At 39.7% G+C, this 15,379-nt stretch overlaps 1 protein-coding gene across 4 annotated transcripts in view; it reads right to left on the minus strand.

Moving 5' to 3' along the window:
* The window catches only part of THSD7A (thrombospondin type 1 domain containing 7A), a 301,960-nt gene extending 289,261 nt beyond the window's left edge, over nucleotides 1–12,699 (minus strand). For 3 of the 4 annotated variants that reach the window (XM_074900347.1, XM_074900346.1, XM_074900343.1), the window contains exon 1: nucleotides 12,611–12,699. The gene's annotated coding sequence lies outside the window, so the exon portion shown is untranslated. Of the gene's footprint in view, nucleotides 1–3,138; nucleotides 3,279–12,610 lie in introns of those variants that run through there. The other variant, XM_074900345.1, reaches the window with a different exon arrangement.
* Nucleotides 12,700–15,379: the final 2,680 nt, after the last annotated feature.

Consider the following 15,379-nt stretch of genomic DNA (forward strand, 5'->3'; position numbering starts at 1 on the left):
GGTAGCAAAGCATAAGTCATTAAACACGATGATCACACAGAGATCTAGACTGCAAGACACCAAACTGCTTTGAGATACACCAAAGTGCTGACCAGCAGAAGCCGACAGTCTCCTCCCAGCTAAAGATCACTTTATGCTACCTCCATTTCTTACAATCTTTCTTAAGAATCAATTATTTTCTAGTGTTGAAAATTTTCAATTTTACTCTGATCCAGTAGAGATACTTACCTTAAATTGTTACCCAGATGATTACTTACTAGGAACTTGCCACACTGGACATTTGTGTACCTTAAACTGCAGCCTAGTCCCTTCTACTATTTACATCCTTCAGTGTCCAAGCTTGTGACCATGCCCAATCTTAAAATACTGAAAGCATTAACATTGGTTAAGACAACTAATGGTGGCATGCAAGTAGAAGAATGTGTTTCCTATATTGAAGACTGTCAACTTACTCTCTTATTGTACTCTTGCCACACATTATTTTCTATTGGAGAACCGTTCTTCAGAAATATTACATAGGTAACTAATAACTATTAGGTTAAAAAAGGTTATTTCAGTTATTTACTAACAGATGCCTTTTTTAATTATTCATTTATATTGGAAGTCTTTAAAGTTTTCTAACAAGACTAGTTAAATAAATGTTTTAGCTGTGACCTCAGGCAGAATTTGTTCCAAAGAGCATTCTTTGGCTCATGAAGCCTAACATCAGAATCTCAATTCTTCTTGGTACTGTAACACTTTTTTAGAGCATGTGAAGGAATTTTCTGCTCATTAACATGCATTGCCATTTATATTTCTGAGAGAAAAAGTCTCTTTTGTTCATGAGAAACAATCAAAGAAAAATGATGAAAGTTAATTTTTAAAATGTTTCACAAAGCGATTTAACCCAAAGCCATTCTTCCTATGCCGCATGCACTGAATGGCAACTGCCTGCCACGCTTAAGCTGTGGTTCAGTCCATATAATGATATTACATTAGGAAACTGCTTATAGGGCTAACCACAAGATTATACAGAACAAACTTTTAAAAAATTTAAAACAAAAGAAAACACAGAAGTCAAGCAACAAAAAGATTCTAATTACTTTGGTTGAATAGCTTGATTTTACTTTTACATGATTACCGTAAGTGTTGTTAGTCCACATTGTCTGTGCTTTTTATTTAGTAACTAGGACAAAAAGTAATAGAAAAGGGCCTTTGTTTTATCAGTAGCACTTTTATGACAAGTTATGCCATGAGCATACACAGAGAGCCACAGCTCTCAAATGGGAGGCATATAATGCCACTACTTCCCCAGAGTAAAATTTCTCTGGTACAACAAATTCATAACAGAAAGTTGATTGTGGCAGAGCTCTGTAAAATACTTGCTCTTTTCCCCAAGTAAATTTGCTTTTAACAACTTTGAAAGTTGACTAAGCAGCTAGGTCACCAAAACTGCTACCATCATGACAAAGAGCTAAGAAGCTCTCTTCATGTCTTGACAGGCTTCTTTCTGAAACCAGAAGAAAAAAATGATAATCCCAAGTGTTCCTAAAAACATTCATGGAGCAGGCAAAACTGTATCTGAAAACCACTAAACTTTTGTAACACAAAACAAATTTATGTGGAAGATGTTTGCCTAGAAAGCACTGCGATCTAATGCATTAGAATCAATCAAAGAATATCAGGTTGGAAGATACCTCAAGGATCATCTGGTCCACCCTTTCTTAGCAAAGAAATGGTCTAAAGATTAAGGTCCAAGAGGACCCCATCTAAGGAAAATATTTTCATTGTCTTTGGTATCAGTTGATCAGTTTATGTCATCATTTTCTGTGTCCTGAATGATTCCTACATCTACTTTCCTCATTTTTAAAGTGGACCTTGTACATCCTCCCAGGAAATGTTATGCCTGACTAGATCAGCATGTAAAATACTGAATTACAACAAAATACTAGTGTCAGTCAGTGCCAAAATTCAGAAGTATCAGTCTCCTTTTTGATCATTACAGGTTCGCACAGGAAAAACAGAGGATAGTCCATCCTTTTATGCAGAGAGCTTAGCAAAATAAGAGCTGCTGGGACTTACTAGAAGACTGTGAAAGGGCTGGAGAAATTCAAAGAGGAGAGACCAATCTAGACCAGCAAAACAAAAACTGCAGTAACTAAGGGCAAACAGCTCTATGTCACAAACTTTTTTTGTATTCTTGTAGCCAGCTTTCCGTTTTGGAAAAGTTGTTATGATAGTAGTTGAAAAAGCAACACACCAAACTACACTACTAACAGGCATCCCCAATGTCATGCTTTTACTAACGCTATTCACATTTTTTTTCTAAGTAAGAATAGACTGAAATATCTGTAAAATTTTCAGACTCAAAGTCAGACAATTCGAACATTCTGTGATGAATAGTTAATACCATTAGAGGCAGAAGATCTGGATTGTGATCTGTTTTCTGAGAAAATATAGCATATTAACATAGTTCGAGGCAGAGTTCAAGCAAACACTATTGGAGAGTTGTGATACCAAGCAAAGCAGCACCTCTTTGCAACACAGTACCAGTGCTAAATAATCTTCAGTTTTTTAGAAACAAAATAGTTTTACCTCAAAAATACTCAATATGATTCCTGAAAAGCAACAAAGTATTAAAAATTATAAGGAACTGCTTTTCAGACATACAACATAATCTTTTTAGACATCTGCCTGACTATGCAATTTGAGCCTCCTCTGCTCTTACACAGCTACAAATTATAATTAACTTCACTTAGTGACTAAGACTCTCTGATGAAGAAATAAACCAGTCCCTAACTCAGATGCACATTTAATATATGAATTGTTAGAATGGGATTAAATCAGTATCCAAACATCAACATTTCTATGCATAGAAAAAAAGTTTATATAAGTTGATTTTTCTCCAGCCCAGTTTCTGAAGTCCCAGTTCAAAAATATAGGCCAAGTTTCATACCATCTTCAAACTTTCTCAAAGTCAGCCTGCACAGTGCAAGCCTGACCCATTTTGAGTGGGCTCTTCAAAACCAACTAAATAAATTAATCAGGTGGCTGCATCACTTCTCATAGTACATTTTTCCTGCATTAAAGGTTTCACACATGAAATATATCAGCATTTGAATTCATACTCTGAAGAAGAGATTGCTGTAAAGAACTCACAGGCATGTTGAGGCTGATTAGTTAGCTCAAGGTACATTAGTTCTTTTGGTGCAATATTATTACTATACTGCTTCCTTCTTTCGGGACGCTAAAGAATGACAATTCTTTAACTCAATTCTAGTATCTTCTTTTGTGAGCATCTGAAATAGAGGAATGGGAAGCATTAGCATGGTTGTGGACAAACTTCTTTTAATTGGTAAAACTGACCTAAATACCGTCCTATGTGGGGATGTCAATTGGAAAATAATCTTGACATTTCATCCAAAACATTTCAGTAAGAAGAAAAATATTTCTACCCTAAAAATCATACTTTCTGAGGCATTTTTAAAAATGGGTTCATTCTGATTATTAAACAATTTTATTCTGAAAAAGAGTTACCAGATTTTTTTATAGTTTTTTTTGGCTGACCCTACCTTAAATCCACAGCAACTGTATTACTTCCAGTACAGCAAAAGATGGTGTATATATATTAGTTCTCTCTAAAAATTCCTGCTAATATATTACAAAGTGTTATTTCAGACACAAATAAGATGAATTTCTTAATATACACACAGTAGATTTTCTCTGAGGATAACTATTATGAGAAATTCAGGAGAAGTCCATTGATAAGGTAAAAGGACCTTCACAGCCTGAGAAGTGCTATCTATAATCTTGGCACTTTGATCTCTCAGAATATGAACTAATGCTATATCTGTGATGTAGCTCATTATTAACAGTTAAGTATCTTAAAATGGAGCAGCTTTGAAGATCACTTCCAATATCAATAACTTGCATTTATATAAGGCTTTCATTTCAAGGACAATGCTACAGGGTGCCTGAATCTGATATACACGTGCATGTATATATAAACTTCTATTTGCATTCAAACACATCATTAAGGTTATAAATATGTATCCACTCATAAATATAAATGCACAATCTATCAGCTTAACTATATTTTTTGAGAATTTAATATATAAGGCTAGAAGATAGGCCAAAGTATAATCACAGACGTCAATGGAATTATACTAATTAATTGTGGAGAACATCATCCAGTACTCTCTGCAGAAAAAGTTATATCAGAAGACTTTTGCATGGAAGATAAGTAGAATAACCTTCATTTATTTTAATAGGTTCTGAAAATATGAGAGGAAAGCAAGATATCTTTTACAGAGGAATCTTGGATGAAATACTGTTTGCACTGTTTCACTTTATACAGAATAGGCATTTCAGTCAAAGTCAGGTTTTCAGAAAAATTTACTTCTGGTGAAAATTCTCAGCCAAAATCTTCAAAATTTCCACCAGGCTATTTTTAAATGAGGTACCCAGGCCAGAGACTTTACATCGGGAAAACAAAACAAAACAATCCATTAAAAAAAATGTTCTGTTCAAATATTTCTTATTTAGCAAGCAGCACTAGTTCACCTTCAGTGAAATCAATCATGCTTGCTATGCAATATCTGAAGGGTATGTTATATACCTCTTTCACTTCTCTACACGTGTCGTCCTCCAACTGTGCAGATTGAATTTGACCAAAATGTCTAAGGAAGGGAGACAACACAGAAAATAATTTATCATTTAAAAATATATATTTCTAAACAAACTTAAGTAAACCTTTTCCTCAACACCAGCTCATGACTTCAAACAGGGAGGACAAAATCCCTCCGCCACTGAAGCAAAAGGGAACTTTAATACCGACTTCAGGAAGGTTGGATGTCATCTGTCAAAACTAAGGAAAGATGTAAGGAGTTTAACTTATTACTTATTTAAATAACTGATCTTTTACCAGGCTGTCCTTTTTTTTTTTTTTTAGATACTACAACTAAGTAAAAAATTAGTTTCCCATAACTACTGTAAAAGCCTTCCGCAATGAAACATTTGCACTATCTTCTGTATTGCATCCTATTTCCAAGTGTAATGACCCTCAAAATCCAAGATTGATTTGGCTTTACTCTGATCAATACTAATCTCCAAGATATATTAGACTTTACATTGACCTAAACAAAAAGGTCATTATATGTATATTAGTCAATCTCCAAAACATTTATTAAATTAATTTGAGGGACAACAAAGGGTGTATTGTTATAACCGTTTCTATCTGGGACTTCTATCCATCATCGTTAGTGAGATTTAAATGCAACTGATAATTCACATGATCACCTAGTCACTGTAGTGGAAATCTCAAGATGTCTTGACCTGTCCTCTATTATTTTAAAATTAATCTTTTTGTATGTATCTAATTGGAGGAACACCACAATATTATATAGTCACTAGACTATTAGAATCCAATCTTACACATATTAAAGTCAATCGGAGAACACATCTCCTCTTCAGTTACAGAACTGGACTTTTAAATACTTGGGGGAATCTAAAATCCTACATTTTGACTGTAAATCCCCCCGAAAGGAAAGCAGGAGAAGCTGCTTCAATCAAAGGACTTTGACCAGTACATTCTTAAAAGAAGAATCAGAGCACCCAGAATCTTATTTATATAAAGTTCATTTTTGAAAAATACAAATTTCTGATTAGCTTTTTTAGGCTACTGGCTAATTTCAAATTAGGACTATAAAACCTATACATGCATTAAAGTGAGTAACAATTTTATGGCAAAATTGTTACTGACTGATCTGGGGTAGGCTCCTCATCACTTTAGCTCTTTCTCCTCAAACAAAAACAAGTCTCAAGCTTAGTAAAAACACAAAGAGAAAGATAAATAAATATATTATATTATTCATAATTTTATTATTAAAATTAGTAAATTCATTTAATGCCTTTTTTGTTCTTGTTGCACAATGTAATTTTGCCTCCCTATGACATTACAGATTTCAATAGAACTATTTGCATTTTGGACAGGTAACACAATTTACTCTTTGCATAGTAAAGACACTATACTGTAAATTATTTGAGGCAATAATCATGTGTTTATTGTCTCCCTCAGGCAATTTATCCTAAATTAAATAATTTTATAACCCAGCTAAAATTGTGTTAATCAAAAGTAACACTAAATGCTCCATGACATTTCTGTCTGGAAGTCTGAACATAATAAAAAAAAGTATATAATACCATTCATAATACAGTTTTTTGGTAAGTTGCTCACAGACACTTAAATACAATACTAATAGACATTATATACTTACAAGTTTGACACGTCAGCAGCACTTGCTTAAAAATTCAACCTTAAACTTTGTAATGCTTTAGCTCTGGGGATGCAAATACTAAAAGACACAGGAGTAGGCAAACTAATGTGATTAGTAACCAGGAGGAGAAGTTGTTTAAAAAACTAAAAAGTTAACAAAATATGGATAGTAATCAAGAGTGAGGACATAGAAAGCTAGAAAGGAAGCAAATAATTTCATAAACATAGTGAAATATTTCCAAACAATCATCCAAGTTTCCTAACAATAGCTTAAACATGTTTCTCACAGCTCTTTCCATGCTGGCCAGAGTGAAGATGTCCACACTTCAAACTCAACTGTCCAATGCCTTTTGGATTTCCACTTCCATAACACTACAGCCACTGTTGCTCTTCTAATACACCAGGGGAGAGAGGGGGGCTACTATCACTTATCCTGCTCCATTTGGAATCTGTGACATATTAAATCACCCATGTAAAGTACGTTTCTACTAAATAAAATTGTATTAGAAGTAAACTAATTTCTACCCAAATGGACAAACAAGTAGTCCCAAAGTATGTGGGTTACCTAATTATCCACCAAGCAACAGAGAAGCATTTCCCAAACTTTGTCATCTTGATTTTAACCAGAAAAAGTACAGCACATCTTCTACAACAGCTGCTAATGGACTGATCCAAAAGACATCTCTAAGGAACAACTGAGAGCCAAAGAGAAGCCTGTGTCGTTATCTGAAATGTGAATAGTTCTGCTGAAGATGATGGCATGCCACAGAAAAGTAAAATGACATTTTCTTATGCACTGCACAAAAAGAGAGGGAAGAAGAACAAGATTCCCCAGACTAATGCTCTTCTAAACCTGCCTTTCATTTTCTTTTAGAATTTTCCATCATAGTTAGCAGAGTTTCAGCTCCACAAAGTACTGTGGACACTTTCCTTGCTGCCTTTGGTATTTTAGGGTGAAAGAAGAATGTTTGAAAACATGTCCATTGCCTAATTTTTCATATCATTTTTACAAAAGGGCTAGGATTGGAAACCATTTTTAATATTATGAGATTTCCGGTGGAATTTCTGGGAGTGTGGCCATATAGCAGGGGAGCCAGTCCTAAACACAGACCGAGGAATGAGAGAGCAGGAAAGATTAATCTCTGACTTCAGGCAGCCTAGAAGGCTGCGAAAGGAAAGGCAAAAGAATCACGCATAGAGAGACAGGATGCACACAATGCAGCTTTAGCCTGCTAAGGCCCAGACAAGCAGCTTAAACTTGACACAGAAGAGAAGCCACTCGAGAGGAATTAAACATTGGCAAATGCCAAAAAAAGAATAAAGGGTCTCTGAAGCTGTGTTTTAAACAGGCTGGAGAACTGGATTGGCATGTTGCGTGGCATGACATTTAAAGCTTTGACAGAAGCTAAATGCAACAATTTCCCTGGGCCCATACCACTGCTAAGCATATAATCCCTTCTGGAAAACAGACAAGCTCCATCTTAAACTTCTGCAGTATTTCCCCACCTCTCTCTGCTGCCACTGGGCATTTCAGAATCCACATGCTCTAACAAGGGGACGTTCTCCGAATTTCTGCAAGAAAATTTTATCAGGGGTAGTAGATACTACGTCGCTTTTGTACAGTGTCCTTTATCACAAGGTTCTGCTTCCCTTCTGTTAATCCCCTCCTGAGCTAGCAGGGGGAGTCCATGTCCTACATAGCTTTCATTTCACTTGGTCAAACAAAACAGGATCTCCCTTATCTCTTTATGACAAGGCAGACTCACTACATATTCAGACCATCCTTTCAGCTCTTCTCAGCACCTGGTCCAATTTCAGTTATTTATTCTTGAAGATGAGTGATCAGAACATTTCTGTGATGGGTTTGCATGTATGGTGGGGTTTTTTGGTAGTAATGGAAGGGGGCTACAGCGGTGGCCCCCTGTGAGACGCTTCTCAAAAGCTCCCCTGGCCCTAAGTTAGACACACCTCTGGCCAAGGCCAAACCAATTAACAACAGTGGCCATGCATCTGTAATAACATATTTAACAAGGGGAATCTGGGAAGAGGAGTTGGAATTGTGAGGAGAACATCTGTGCAAACACTGAGGCCAGTGAAAGAATGGAGGAGGAAGGGGGATAGGTGTGCCAGAGCAGATGCTGACCTGCAGCCCATGGAGGACCCCATGCCATAGCAGGTGGCTGTGCCTGAAGACGACTGCAACTCTGTGGAAAGCCCACGCTGTTGTAGTTCGTCACTGAGAGGACTACATCTGGGAGGGACCCAACCTGGAGCAGCTCAGGAATAGTTTGCAGCCTGTGCAAAGAACTCATGCCAGAGTAAGTTTGTGGATGACTCTCTCCCGTGAGAGAGACCCCACGCTGAAGCAGGGAAGGAGCGCACCCTGAGGTGGAAAGAGCAGTGGAACTGACTGTACCCCCCCATTCCCTGCCCTGCTACGCTGCTGAGGGAAAAGAGGTAGAGATTTTGAGAGCAAAGCAGAGCCCAGGAAGAAGGGAGGGGTGAGTGAAGGTGTTTTCAAGATGTGGTAATGCTTCTCACTGTCCTACTCTCTGTTAAGTGGTGGTGGTGTTAGTGTCTGAATTAAATTTATGTTCTTTTTTTTCTTCCCTAACCAGTCTGTCTTTTGTCCATAACCACATTGGGTGACCCATACGTCCCCATCCTTGTCTCAACTCCCGAACCTTTTGTTGTATTTTCTCCTTCCTATTCCTGAGGGGGAAGGAGTGAGCGAGTGGCTGTGTGGTGCTCAGTTGCCCTCTAGGCTCAAACCACGACAGTAAGTTATTGTGAGATGACACTAACATTTGTATTAGATCTTTCAGAAGCCTCTCTACTCAGGCATCATAAGGTTAGATTTTGCTTTTTCCATTGCCACATTACATTGGCAGTCCAGGTGAATATTACCTTTATCTCCCCCATAAGTTTCTATCACAGAACAAATCTTATATATTAATATGAGGACTAATTAATTAATTACAACATCATTCCAATGCCTCAATTTCATCAACCTGTGATATCAACATTTTTGCCAAATATGCAACAGAGGAGAAAATGACAACTGTGGAAAGAGTTTTCATTCATAAATTTCAAGAAAGCTGCACACACCACCAGTCAACCATCTGAAAGTTCAAGTAGATTCTCAAATTTTACAACAGTAATTTTCAACCTGTAGTATGCAAATTACTTCCAAGAGGTCTAATATATGAAATTAAGAAAAATGGGCCTACTGACAGCAAGTTTTAAATGGAAAATTGATTCCACTGGAAAATTACTAGTGGTCTGCAAATTGCAATAAATCTGAGAACCACTTCTTGTAATATCTGGGTATCTTCCTTGCATGTGGTAGTTTGAGGACAGGTCACAGTTCTGACAGGCATTCTATGCCTATGATAAGTAAAACTAACAGCTCAAAGATACTGAACTTATTTAGCTCATTAATAGTCCTCCTTCTGGAAGAAAAAGTAACTTTTACATCAGAACAATCCAGTATAGCAGACTGAAACCTGTGATGTATGTGCACATACAGCATTCTAGCTCATCTTTTCCTGCATCTCCTTCACCACCCATTTATTTAAACCTGGTTTCAAACCCCGTCAGGTGAAAGTCACCTGAGAAAATAAATGAATAAGCAAGATTTCTTTTCATATTATTAAAGAAGCAAAACCCAGGATATCCTTTATATTATCAACACATTGTCTCTTCACTCTAATGAAATAGAGCTGGAGAAGGTAGACTATGTTATGGATAAGAATTAATTTAATACAGTTTTGCAGCTGTTAAGACAAAACCTAAAACGCTTTGTCTTCCTGATTACATTCTGAATACATTTTGGATACATTGATCAGCTACTGATCAAGTGCGACAAAGCAGTGACTTGCACCTTTAGAATTTAGAGAGGTCAGGGAGAGGTAAGTGACAAGACATTTCATACCACTCACATTGACCAAGGAGTTACCTTAGAAAACAGTAGTTACTAAGAATGGAAACCTTGGGATTTGGCTACTTCAGTTGAATTCATTAATTCAGTAAGATTTTTAGTATCCAGTACAAACTAACCATTAAAATTACCTTTTTCTCCTCTGACCACATTAATGTTTCAAATAGGATCCAAATAAAACCTTTGTTGTTCTCATGTGGATTTGAAGGAGGGCCTAACTGAGGCAATCCTAGTTTCCTTCCCCCGCTCTAATAGGAAGCTGTAACAAATACACTATGTACAACTGCTGTAATATATGGTACACAGACATGTTATATAGCCTACAGAATTACTATGTCAGAATATTATCACTTTGTCAGCTTCCCACTGCTCCCTCTTGTCATAAAATGCACAATGTGGGAAGATAAATGTGGATCCAAGTGCCTAATCACGTCTGGAATTTCTGGTATGTTGTACTGCCCAGTAAAACAAATTATAAAACACCAGGAATAAAGTGGTAGTTGCTAAAGATGCCCTAAGTTTACAAAGACAAGTCATCAACAATATTAAGACTCAATTTGTTCCAAGGACAAAAAATCCCCGCAAAGTAAAGCAAGTGCCATCTCACCAGAAAACTGGCATTAGTCCACCGCAGTGCCATAAAACCAATGAAACTTCTCATAACTTCAGGTAAGAAGAAGAAACATCTCCACAGTTCTGCTGACTCTCAAGTCAGAACAGGTCTAACAAAACTAACCAGTCACATAAATCTTGATTTTAAAAAAGTCCTCAATTATTATCTAATATTATTCTGATGGCCTTAACAGAAACAAAGCCATTCCAAAATAAATCCAACAGTATGGCCAAAACACGTCACAGATGTGTATGTAAAAAAAAAATCACCTCTGCCCAAAGCACAGCATGCTGTTCTCAAGCAACTTTGGTAACATTCATCCCCCACTGCCTTCCATATGCCCTCTAAGAGACCTCTCTGAAGAAAATGCTTTCTCAGTAGGATCTTTGGAAAGGGGGCCAAAAGTTAGGAAAGGGCAGGATAGGTCCTGTGACCTATACGTAAGTAGCAAAGAATTTTAGTATGTTATCCTGCAAACAAAACTAAAGGATGACCTGATCAGTATTTGAAAAGCACATATTTTTAATGAAGTACAAGAGCCTGTTAAAACAACTTTCTTCAGAGCAGCTCCTTTGTGCTGATTTATAAATTAGTGATGATTTATAAATTGCTAAATGTAATCATGCCAGAATTTTAACTCAGAATTAATCATCCCAGCCTTAGCGTTACACTTTAAATAGTGCATACTATGCACAAAACCGCATCCATAACCCAGATCTATGTTGTTCACCTTCCATAATACCACAGATTTACATTTCACTTAAGTCGAGTTATTAAAAGAAAACACCATCAACTCGAACTTAACTTTATGCCAACAGTATTTACTAGAAGAGTGATTTTTCTTAACTAGACATTTTTCTTTGCTTTCCTCTTGGCTGTCTAAGAGTGCCCCCGAAGAACTATCAATGTATGGGATATAAACCTGTCCCCACACCCTCTGCTCTCTTTTCACATCTTGCAGCATCAGCTTCACCAGTCCTGTTACAAAACACCCTATAACCACGTAAGCAACAGCACTGAACGCTTCCAGGCACAGAGTTGCACTTCTGCCAGGATATAAAGGGAGCAACTACAACCCAACTCCTGTACCATGCACAAATCAACCTGACAAATGAGGTTTTTCTCCCTAATGTCTTCCAGAGACAGCGATTATTTCCTTTCACAAAGCAACGTGACAGTTTCACTCCTGAACCGAGGCCTCGGTCACGGAGAGCCTGGCAAACCCTCTCTTGACGGCTTCTTTGCGCCCAGCGTATTCTTTGCTTTTTATAGACACGGCTTCACGTCGTGATTTTTTGCTTCCCCCCCACCCGCCCTCGAGTAACCACAGCCAAGCAGCCGCTCCTGAGATGAATGTTAAACTCTGCCAACTCCTGCAACCCCCCGAGCCGTGCGCCCGGGACGCCCGGCCGCCTTCCCAACTCCGCGGCGGCAGCGCTGCGCCCCGGCTCCCCGCGGACAAGCCGAGCCCCGGCTGGCTCACAGCCGGCCCGGCCTGGCCCGGGCACCCGCGCTCCCGCCGGGCAACCGCCCGCCACCTCCCGCTAGTCCCGGACGGCGCGCCGGGGCGCGGACGAAGCGCGGGGCGCAGGTGAGCGCCCGCCCCAGCCCAGCCCAGCCCAGCCCAGAGGGGCTGCTGCGCGGCTTCCCCGCACCCTCCTGCGGTGGCTCCGCGCACCTCGCTGCTGCCCGGGCAGGGCGCGCCCGCGGCAGAAGCTCCCGCAGAGCAAGCGGGCGGGCGGGCGCCCGGAGGGGGCAGCGCCGCGCATCGCCGCGCATCGCCGCGCATCCCGCCCGCACTCACCGCGCCGCTCCGCGCCGCTCCGCTCCCCGCGCCGGGACGCGGCGGCAGCGCCTCCCTCCTGCGGCGGGGCGGAGGCTCCGCGCCCGCCCCGCCGCGGTGCCCCGCGCCTCCCACGCTCCCTTCCGCGGGCGTTCACCCGCCCCCCCCGCCCCGGCATCACGCGGCCGCCCCTCCCCGGGCGCCGGCCGCTCCATCCGCAATGCAGCTGCGGCCGCCGCCGCCCGGCCCGGCCCGGCCCGAGCGGGCACCTGCCCGCCCCCCGTCCCGCGCCGATCCGCGCTCACCCGCTGCGCAGCGCGGCCCCGGCCCCGGCCCCGGCCCCGCGGGCGGTCGGGCGGCGCGGAGGCACCGCGGCTGAGCGCACGGCCGGAGCGGGCATAGGGAGCTCCTGGGGCTGGGGCGCCGTCAGGGGTGTGAAACAAGGAGAGGGGACGGGAGAGGGGAAAAATGATAAAAAGAAAAAACAAAAAAAAGACGAAAAGGGTGTTATTTCCAAAAGGACTTTTGCGGCCTGCTTCTCCCCCCAAACCTATTACTGCGACGGACCCGTGGGACAGGGTGAGATTAATTGCTCTCTGTTATGAAGAAAATGATAGATGCCATTAATCAGCAAAGTTGTAAATCATCCACGTTTGTAGATGGAATTCAGAGATCAGCCAGGACAGATGGCAGGCAAACAGCACTCTCCAGGTCTGGCATAAATCACCCAACTTCTGGAATTATTAAACAGCCAATGGCAGAATCTCATACATTTTCTTAAAGAGAAGTGTTCCTTAGGAGGATGAATATTCACTTCATGTTATGAGAGTGTTTCCAATCGCTGTTATACTTCCCTTTCTAAATAATGAAAACATTGGGTTTTCCTTCCTGGATGTCAGAAACTTCGAACTGAAAAAATAAACAAGACTTTTCACACAGATATCTTTCAGACATGGATAAGAAGCAAAGCCAGGGAAACAACAAGAGTGCCCAAATCATTGCTTTGATGCACTTTCTGAAACAAACTGGCAAAGCTGTAAGATAATAGTTTTGTCCTGGTGTCTCCAGTAGATATGTCTTGCAGTAACTACTGCAGCAAACCAATTCTTTTTTTTTTTTTTCAAGTTTTGTGTTCATGCACTTTGAGGAAAGCAGTGAATCAATGACGCTTTTATTCACTACTTCTAAAACATTAGGCATTCTGAGGAATCTAAATATTCCAAGTGGAGAGAATACCGTTTTTCATTAGCCTCCCCTAATTTATTTTTTTTTCACATAGCAAAAATGCGTTACAGTATGGTCAACTTCAATCAATCTTGCATGGTATCACATTGATTGATATGTCAAATGCTTGTCCAAATATAAGCTTAGCACCAATATCTATGACTGAGTAATTGTGAGCTTGATTGCATGTCCTGTAATAACGTGATCAATCTACAGCGACATTCAGACTTTTGCAAAAACCTGCTCTATAAATTCAATAATAGCATCTATTCTATCACATAGAAGGGATCACAGTCCAAAACACATATTTTACAATAGTTATTAAAAAAATATTCAAATGTTAACTTCATGATATGTAAAGTAAATGTTTACCATTCTAACTAGTTTAATCTTCATTATTAAAAACTACTTTTATGAAAATGAATGTTATTTTCATTAGATTTAAGAAAACCAATGTACAAAATATCAAAAGTGTGGGTTTGGTTTTGTTTGGGGGGGGGGGGGTGTTGTGTTAAGCTTACTCTCAGCATTTGGATTTACTGAGTACTGTACACCAAGTCATCTTTAAATTGCCTCAGTACCTGATGCAGCAACAATGTCACACACAGGTATCATCCTTCCTAACGTTGGTGCAAAATCCAGGGAAAAATGAGTTTAAATTATTTATTTTTAAAACCAAAAGGACAAAACTAACACTTCAGGTGAAGAAACAGGTCATTGTTATGACTTAGAAATATACATTGTATTTCTATAATGTACTATACAGAACTATATACAATCAGAATAATTTAGGTTGGGGAGGACCTTTAGAGATGAGGTAGTTCAACGCTCTGCTCAAGGCAGCGCAGCTTCAAAGCTAGAGCAGCTTCCTCAGCACCTTGTCCAGCAAGTTTCAAAAATCCCCAAGAATGGAGGTTGTCTTTTCTGGAGAAACTGTTCAATTTTGACTACTGCTTATTGTAGAGAATGCTTGTTTTTTTCCTAATAAGTATTTCCCTTGCTGCAACTTGTGTCTGTTGCCGCTCATCTTTTCTCTGGGCACCTGAGAAGCGTGTGGTTCTGCCTTCCCTGTAAGCACTCTCTCAGTAGTTGAGGATGGCAATTAGATCCTCCACCTTGGCCTACTTTTCTCTAGACCTCTCAGAAATATCACTAACTGTTCACAGATTCACTACTCTATTGCTTTTTTATAAATCACACTGAATTTAATATTATAAAAGTAAAACTCTTATGGGGGCTGGGGGGCATCCCATCTCTCATAGTATTGAAAATGGATGACTAAAAATGACTCATCCATCTTCTAAGAGAGATACTTATGATGAAACCTACACAAAACAGCATGGTCAAAGTAAAACTACCTCCTAAGTTCCTGTTTGTATCAGAAGGAGCAAAGACTCAGGTCAAAGTCATGTATATCCCCTTTAGCCATACAAATTGGTCATACAGTAACTTTAAGGGTATCAGCAGCACCTATGAAGCAGACAGTTTTCTCAGGCCTTATGTAAAAAAACATTTAATACTGGATCATAAGTTTTTCCACCAACAGCAGTGACGTTTGCCTGAGAT

The sequence above is a fragment of the Athene noctua genome, chromosome 2 (genome assembly GCF_965140245.1).
Source record: "Athene noctua chromosome 2, bAthNoc1.hap1.1, whole genome shotgun sequence".
Lineage (NCBI taxonomy): Eukaryota > Metazoa > Chordata > Aves > Strigiformes > Strigidae > Athene > Athene noctua.